We start from the raw sequence: 9,205 nt of genomic DNA, 5'->3' as shown, positions 1-9,205 counted from the left end.
TTGGGGCTTTTTCTGTGTTGATGGACCCCTTTACTGGATGAACAAAGCACAGTGTTTACAAATAATAGCAATGACATGTTTAAAAAGGATCACCAGTTGGAGAAAGAATTAAAGGGAAAAAGATACAGGTTCACTTAGGCACTGTTTCAGCAGTCATCGAGTTTGTCAGTTGCTGCCTCGTCACCGCTGCTTCTCACGAGGCTTCATGCATGAGTCACTTGGAATATTTCTTAGCTTTTTTGCAGCTTCACAGGATTTGGCTGAGGTTCAAACTTCTTCCTTTCCCCCCCTCTGCTCCCACCCCATGGTGTCTCTTTTACAAGAGGCTGCAACTCTACGTGGGACTCTTTAACTCTTCTTTTAATATGTGCTCAGTATCTCTAGAAATGACCTTATATATTAGGGGAGAATTTCCTTCCCATTTTATACAGCTTTCAAAGTTTAAAAGAACAAAAATTTTGTGGTCATACCACTCTGTGGCATGATCACTGTCTTACTATTTTCCCAAAAAGAAGCAGAAGTGAGAGCCGAATTGGCTGTAGGAGTTTGTTGCATAATTCATCGCCTCTCCCTACGATTATCACCTTTATAATAGGCAGAACATTCCCTGAGCTCTAACCCTGCCAGCCACACATTGATTTCAGATTCCTGCCAGTGAAAGTGCTGGATCATAGGGTAGGTGCTTTCTTTTCTTTCTTTCTTTTTTTTTTTTTTTTGATAGGCACTAGTAAATTGCTTGCTTAAATGAATGTGCCAGTTTATACTGACACCAACAGTGTGTGAGAGATACTTCTCCCCTTGTGTTTTCCCAAACTCAGTCTAATCAATATTCTTCTCTCTTCCCCAGGACAGAGTCTGAGTTCCACTCCTGAGTTTATGGTACATTTTCATCATTGATCTGTGCAAGGCTCCCTCTTGTTTTTTATTTTTAAACTTTTATTGAGATACAATTTATTTACCATTACAGTCACCATTTTAAATTGAACAATCCAATGGTTTTAAGTGTACTTGCAAGATTGGCCAATGATCAGCACTATCAAATTCCAGAGCATTTTCATCATCCCCCCCAAAGACCCCCCATAGCATTAGTCATCACTGCCTGCAGCCCTTGGCAGCCACTAAACTCCTTTCTACATTGATGGATTTGCTTATTCTGGACTTTTCATATAAATGGAAGCATATAAAATATGGCCTTTTGTAGCTGTTTTCTTATTTAGCAAAATATTTTCAAGGTTCATCCATGTTTTATTTTGGTATGTGTCAATACTTTATTTTTTATGGCTGAATAATATTGCATGGATATAACATATTTTGTTTATCCATTATCAATTAATGAACATTTGGGTTGTTTCCACATTTTGCCTACTATTAATAATGTTGCTGTGAACGTTTGTGTATGAGGTTTTGTAGAACATATATTTTCAATTCTCTCAAGTATGTATCTAGGAGCAAAATTGCTGGGTTGTATGGTAATTTTATGTTCAACTTTTTGAGGAAATGCCAAACTGTTTCCAAGGCAGCTGCAGCATTTTATATTTTACATTCCCACCAGCAATGTTTGATAGATACAGTTTCTCCACATTCTCACCAAAACATGTTATTTTTCTGTTAAAATTATTATTATTATAGCCATCAAAGTGGGTATGAAGTGGGATCTCATTGTGGTTTAGTTTTTATTTCCCTGACAGCTAATGACATTGAGAACATTTTCATGTGTTTATTGGCCACTGCTATATTTTCTTTGGAGAAATGTCTGTTCAATTCCTTTGCCCACTTTATAATTATTTGTCTTTTTTATTGCTTTTCAGCTTTTTAAAATTTATTGATGAGAGAGAGAGAGAGAGAAAGAGAGATTTTTTCCCCACCCATTCATGCATTCATTGGTTGCTTCTTGTATGTGCCCTGACCAGGGATTAAACCAACAACCTTGGTGTATCAGGACAATGTCTAATCAACTGAGCTACCAGCCAGGGTTGTCTTTTTTATGGTTGTGCCATAAGAGTTCTTTGTATACTATAGATACTATGCCTTATCAAATACGTAATTTATAATTTTTTTCATTCTGTGATTTGTCTTTTTACTTTTTAGATAATGCCCTTCAAAGTTCAAAAGTTTTAATTTTGATGAAGTCTGATCTATATATTTTTGTTGCTGTTGCTTGCTCATTCGGTATCATTTAAGAAACCTTTGCGTACCTCAACAGCATGGAGATTTATAGCTGTGTTCTTTCTTAATAGCTTTACACTTTGAACTCTTTCACTTAGGTTTTTAATCCATTTCAAATTAATTTTTGTATTTGATATGAGAAAATAAATTGACCATATATGTATGGTTTATTATTGGACTCTCTAATTCTTTGATCTTTCTGTCTATCCTTATGCCAACCATACGATTTTGATTACTGCTGCTTTGTAATAAGTTCTGAGATTGGAAGTATGTTTTCCACTTTTGTTCTTTTTTTAAAGATTGTTTTGGATATTCTGAGTCCTTTGTACTTTAATATAAACTTTGGGATCAGCTCTTTATGTGTACATGAAGTCCATTAGAATATTGATAGGGATTGAATTTAATTTGTAGATCAATTTGAGAGATATTTTTATTTTAACAATATTAAGTTTTTCAATCCATGAACATAAGGTCTTTTTAAATTTTTTTCAATAATGTTACAGAACAAACAAGGGGGGCGGGCCTGGGACGATATACTATTACTGAAAGAAGCCCCCAGGTCTGTTATGTCCCCCGCCAGAGGAAAGACGTCTCTCAATGCCAGAGATTTGTGAAAAGGAAAGGAAATATTTATTTAATGCTATACAAACTTAAAGTAGTGACCTAATGTCTTTACCAAAATCCCAAAGTCCCTTAAAACACCCACAAACAGAAACAGTCCTTCCTTCCCCCTTTGCCCAGTCCAGAGTACCGTCTCTCCTAAAGCTGTGGGGGTCCCCACTCTGGCAAAGGCATGTGGTCCTCTCTCCCTGGGCCACGGGAGTCTTCACTCTGCCAGAGCCGTGTGGTTCTCCCTCTCAATAGCTGTGATCTTCTCTGCACTTCCACAGCCACATGGTTCTCCCCCTCAGGACTGCTGCATCTCGGTTTAAATCCCCGCACCCGTCTTCCTCTGCAGCCCCATTTTTGACTCCTCCCACACTCGGCTTCACATGCCAGAACTCATATCCTTCCAGCTTTACTGGGCTGCCATCATGAGTCTGGGCAGGTGTGGCCCCATGTCCTGGAGCCAATCTTCTCCAAGCTCCCATGCAGGCGCTGTAGCTTGGGGAGACCTGCCCCTAGTCACATGTTGGTGGGAAAGTTACTTCCATTCCCTTGGCTCAGAGCATGGCCACAGCTATTTAACATATCTAAGCGACTAGCCAAAGGCTATAGATATGTTAAATGACCATGCCAGAGGGTAGCTGCAAGGCTGTTGCTATGAGAAACAGCTTTCAAAGGCCCTGCTCCACTTGTCCCTTCCCCACCCCACACCTGGGGAATGGGGGTGAAGACATCTTAAAATCTCCTGGACACCTTAAGTTCTGGACCCCATTTCGAATGCCTATTTGGGGTCCCCCCTCTTGGCTGCACCCTGTAACAAATAGATACTTTTACATGATTTTTAAAAAAGATATAACACCAAAAACACAGACAACAAAAGAAAATAGACAACTAGGATTATGTGACACTTAAAGAGTTCTGCACAGAAAAGGAAACAATAAAGAGGCAACCAATGGGATGAAAGAAATATTTGCAAACTATGTGTCTAATAAGGGGTTGATTTCTAAAAGTACATGGTGAACTCAGAAAGCTCAAGAAATAATCCAATTAAAAAATTGCCAAAATAACCCAAATTAGACATTTTCCAAAGAAGATATGTTACAGGGTGCAGCCAAGAGGGGGGACCCCAAATGGGCATTTGAATGGGGTCCAGAACTTGAGGTGTCCAGGAGATTTTAAGATGTCTCCATCCCCCCACCCAGGGTGTGGGTTGGGGGAAGGGACAAATGGAGCAAGGCCATTGAGAGCTGTTTTGCATAGCAACAGCCTTGCAGCTACCCTCTGGCATGGTCATTTAACATATCTATAGCCTTTGGCTGGTCGCTTAGATATGTTAAATAGCTGTGATCATCTCTGAGCCAGGGGAATGGAAGTAACTTCCCCCACCAACATGTGACTGGGGGCAGATCCCCCAAGCTACAGCGCCTGCATGGGGGCTTGGAGAAGATTGGCTCCAGGACATGGGGCCACGCCTGCCCAGACTCAAGATGGCAGCCCAGTAAAGCTGGAAGGATATGAGTTCTGGCATGTGAAGCCGAGTGTGGGAGGAGTCGGAAATGAGGCTGCAGAGGAAGATTGGCCACGGGGATTTAAAAACCGAGACTTGGCGGCCATTAGGAAAGAGAGCCACGCGGCTTTGGCAGAGTGGGGACTCTCCCCTTCCCGCAGCCCTGAGAGAGAGAACCATGAGGCCTGGACAGAGTGGGGACCCCCGCAACTTTAGAAGGGGGAACCACCACCTGGTTTTAGCAGAGATCCCGGCTACTCAGCCGAGGGTGCCGGGAACCCAGGGAGGTCTCCCAGTCGGATGGAGGATTAACTGGGAAGAACCAGAGGACTGTCTGAGCCATGGACCTCGTTTTCCTTTCCTGAGTTACGGTACTCTGGACTGGGCAAAGGGGGAAGGAAGGAAGGACTGTGTCTGTTTGTGGGTGTTTTTAGGGACTTTGGGATTTTTGATGAAGACATTAGGTCACTACTTTAAGTTAGTATAGCATTAAATAAACATTTCCTTTCCTTTTCATGAATCTCTGGCATTGAGAGACGTCTTTCCTCGGGCAGCGGACATGACGGACCTGGGGGCCTTTTAAATAATAGTATATCATTCCAGGCCCCCCTTGTTCTGTTCTGTAACAGATATACAAATGGCTAACAGGTACATAAAAGGGTGCTACACATCACTAGTAATCAGGGAAATGCAAATCAAATCCACAATAAAAATATCAACTCACTTCAGTTAGAAGGGCTGTTACATATAAAAAAACAACAAGAGATAACAAGTGTCATCAGGAATGTAAAGAAAAGGGTTGCCTTGTGCACTGTTGGTGCAAATGAAAAATGATACAGCCCCTGTGGAAAGCAGTAGGGAACATACTTAAAAATTAAAAATAGAAATACCCTATGATCCAGTGATCTTGCTTCTGGATATATACCTGGAGGAAATAAAATCAGTACTTTGAAGAGATATCTGCACTCCCATATTTATTGCAACATTATTTACAATAGTCAAGACATGGAAACAATTTAAGCATACATCAATAGATGAATGGATAAAGAAAATGTGATTGGTGCACACACAGGAATATTATCCAGCCATTAAAAAGAAGGAATTCTTACCATTGGTGACAAAATACATGAACCTGGAGGACATTATGCTAAGTGAAATAAGTAAGAGAAAAACAATTAATGTACAACCTCATATGTAGAGTTTAATAAGAAAAAAGCCAATGCATAGAATGGTAGAATGGTGGTTTCCAGGGGTGGGGGGCTGTTGAGAACATGAGCAGATGTAGTTCAGGGAATACAACCTTTTGTTTATAAGATGTGTCTGTTCTGGGGATCTAATGTACAACATGGTATCTACAGTTAGTATTGTATTGTCTACTTGAAATTTGCTAACACATAAATTGTATTTGTCAATTATACCTCAATAAATCTGGGAAAAAAAAAACAAAATCAACATATAAAAACCATTGACCATATGTAAAACCAAACCAGGAAGAAGATGTAAAAGAAAATAAGACCCACTTTCATTCACAAACAAAAACAAATAACCAAAGAAAATACTAAGTATAAACTTGACCAAAAAAGTTCAAAACTTATATAAAGAAAATTATATAACACCTTTGAAAGACTTAAATATAGACTCTAGCAAATAAAAATATGTACCATATTCATGGATAAGAAACTCAACATCATGAAGATGTCGGTTTCCTTAAATAAACTAAAAAATTCAATGCAATGCCAATAAAAAATATGATCAGTATTTATTCCTGAAGCTAGAAACCTTGATTTAATGCTTATTTATGAAAACAAACAAGCAAGAAAAACCAGGAAAACTTTGATGAAGAATAGAAATAGGAGGCTTAGTTGTACTAAATATTAAACAATATTTTGTGTTCTTTATGATTAAAACAGTATTGGTGTTTGTGAAGGAATAGACTGACCACAGGAAGAAAACATAAATAGCCAAATAGACTAAACTTCATATGCAAATTTAATAAGTACATAAAGGCAGCATCTCAAATCTGTGAAGAAAAGACAAGGTATTTAATGTTTGATAATTTAACAAGGTTAAGAGGACTAGATGGTGTTATGTTAAAAAATAAGCTTAAATCCATTCCTCAACACCAGGATAAATTCTGAATGGATCAAAGATTTAAATATGGTAAAAGAAAAAATCATACAAATAATAGTAGAAAACATGGCTTAATTGCCTTTTAACCTGGGTGTGTGGAAATCTTCCTAATTTTGACAAAATGCAAAAAAAAATTAATACAAATGATTGACAAATTAAATTACATGAATTAAAACATTTTAAAGGACTGACCAAACAAAGTGAAACAAAAAAAGTCCACAAAAATACAAAACCCAACAACCATTAACAAAGCAGAAAAGCAAATAACAAATTGGAAAAAACATGCAATCTGTATCAGGCAAAGATGTGCTATCCTTAACATCTAAAGAACTTCTAAAAATTTTAGGTGGAAAAGATCAAGTTTTCTACAGAAAAATGCATTAAAATAGGAAGTTTACAGAAAAAATGTCAATAGCCTTTAATCATGTATAAAGTTGCTTATCTTTGTTTACAATAAGTGAAATGCAAAATAAACATGTGCTGAGATAGCATGTTTCATTCAACAGATTATCAAAATTTCTAAAAATTGAGAACAGTTTGTTGGCAAAGTTCTGGGGAACAGCAGTTCTCATGTATTATTGGAGAATGTTATAAATGGCACAAATACAAGGAAGGGGAATATGACATAACTCTCAAAATTACATCTACCTGTTGATTCAACAATTCCAATTCTAAGACTCTTTCCCAAAGATATACTGACTGTTGGGAACTGCCCTGCCTGGTGTCAGAAGCTGTAACCCCCGCCTAGGCTAAGGCTAAGGGAACACCCATGGAACCGTAAGCCAGCAAAGAGACAAAAGTTTATCTCCCTGGCAGGAGCATTGCTTCTGCTGCTTCATTCATAACTGAACCCCACAGCTTAGTCGGTTAGCCAATGATGGGTAAGATTCCCCAGGGGGGAATGACCTAAGACAGGCACGATCACGTGCGAGGCCCCCAAGAAAGGACTTTGGGGGCTACAGCAAAAGGGGGTGATGGACCCTCGCTCCTCGGCTTTGACAGAGCCTGAATTCTCATTGTCTGGGAGAAAATCTCCTTATCTCTTGGTTTCCTTAGTTCCCTTGCTCCACCTAAGCCTGAAACAATGACAGGGTGGTGCAGCTCTGTGCTGAAAAGGGCGGGTTCCCTGGGTGATCAGGCCTAAGAAAGAATATGTAAAATCCTGTGAAACCTGCTTTGTTTAGAATGTTCTCAGTTGAATGATAAGGGTCCAAGGAGGAAGTTAGTTTGTTCCTTAAAGTCTTACAGCTCCTTCACCCTGACTCAAAATAGGCCCTCAAACTTCCTTGCTATGTATTGTTTGATCCTTACTTCCCAGCAATGAGTAATGAGTTTTTATCTGAATTTTTATTCAAATGAAACCAATAAAAAGCCTCTCTGGAGGGGGGACGGCAAGCTCTCCTCACCAGGGAGGGTGGCCCAGGCTCTCCCCACGTGAGGAGTGGCCCTTCTGTTCTTATTCCCCCACAGGACCTGGTTGTCTCTGTGTATGTTTTTCTCACGTGTTGATGAACATCTGCAGCCGAGATGGATACTCCTGGCCGGTATCCTCCACAACTGACAAAAACACGACGATTCATTCATGGTGTTATTTGTCATACCACTCTCTGTGGTAGTACAAAAATAGAAATAGTCCAAATATTTATCAATAGGGAACTGAGCAAATAAAGCAATCTACACTCTGTTAACTGCTTCAAAATGATTTCTAAAATATATTATTGAGTGCAAAAAGCCAGGTGGTGAAATGTGTGTATAATATGCACACCTCAGAACATGTATTAAGTCACCAATAAGATAAACCAAAAACTTAGATTTATGAGAGAGCACAGAAATAAAGTTGAGGGGACTATATATTTTGATTTATCAAACTGATTTTAAAGCCACTCAACTATTTTACATAATTCTAAAACAAAATTAAACTAAAAAGAATAATGCTAAAAATTAAAGCAAAATAAAACAAGTGAACCTGTAAATTAAATTGGTGACACAGCCAATTTGAAACACAATGATTTGATTGCACATCTCCGTGGGAGTAGTGCTGGCATTGTTATTCTGGAAGTGTTGTGTGTGTTGTATAAATAAAGCAACTGAGGAATTGTGTTGATATCAAGAAGAATTACAATTTTTGGCATGGTAGAAAGGATATACATGGACGACTGCTGAAGTTAAGAAAACCTTTAGTCTTGAATTTGACATGGAAATATTAATATCAACATATGATGTGTATTATCTGAAAAACATATTTCTTAATTCTGGCCACTGACCAGGCTGAGAGACCGTGACTTACCCAATAGCAAGTAATGAGCTCCCTTGTCTCCCAAACTGTGGTTGCAGAATATCACTGAAAGGAACCAGGGCTCTCTGGTACAGCACAGGGAATATAGTTGATAATATTGTAACTATTATGTACCATGCCAGGTGGGTTCTGGAAATATTTGAGGGATACTTTATAAAGTACATGAGTCTAACCACAATCTGGTAAATCTGAAACTAATATAAAATAATATATAATGTGAACTATGGAAATTGTAATTGAAAGAATTTAAAGTATATAGTTTAGAAAAAGGAATCAGGGCTCTTTGGAGAAACAGGTCATTTCAGGTGAGGCAGGAAATGTATAAATTATCTGTGGGTTTAGATGTACATTTTACAAAACCGAACAGATCCTCTTGGGCACCAGTTTACTTCTTAGCTCTGCTAGAGGATCTAGGATAGAAAGGACAGCATACCAGCAGGGCAGGGGCAGGTGGGATGGCACAGGTGTGAAGGAATGAGATCTGTGAGTGGTATGTTGAT

Source organism: Phyllostomus hastatus, unplaced genomic scaffold, assembly GCF_019186645.2.
Source record: "Phyllostomus hastatus isolate PE091 unplaced genomic scaffold, TTU_PhHast_1.1 phas_scaffold_129, whole genome shotgun sequence".
In the NCBI taxonomy this organism is placed as follows: Eukaryota; Metazoa; Chordata; class Mammalia; order Chiroptera; family Phyllostomidae; genus Phyllostomus; species Phyllostomus hastatus.
The sequence above is the reverse complement of the archived record's forward strand: the minus strand, read 5'-3'. Positions refer to the sequence as shown.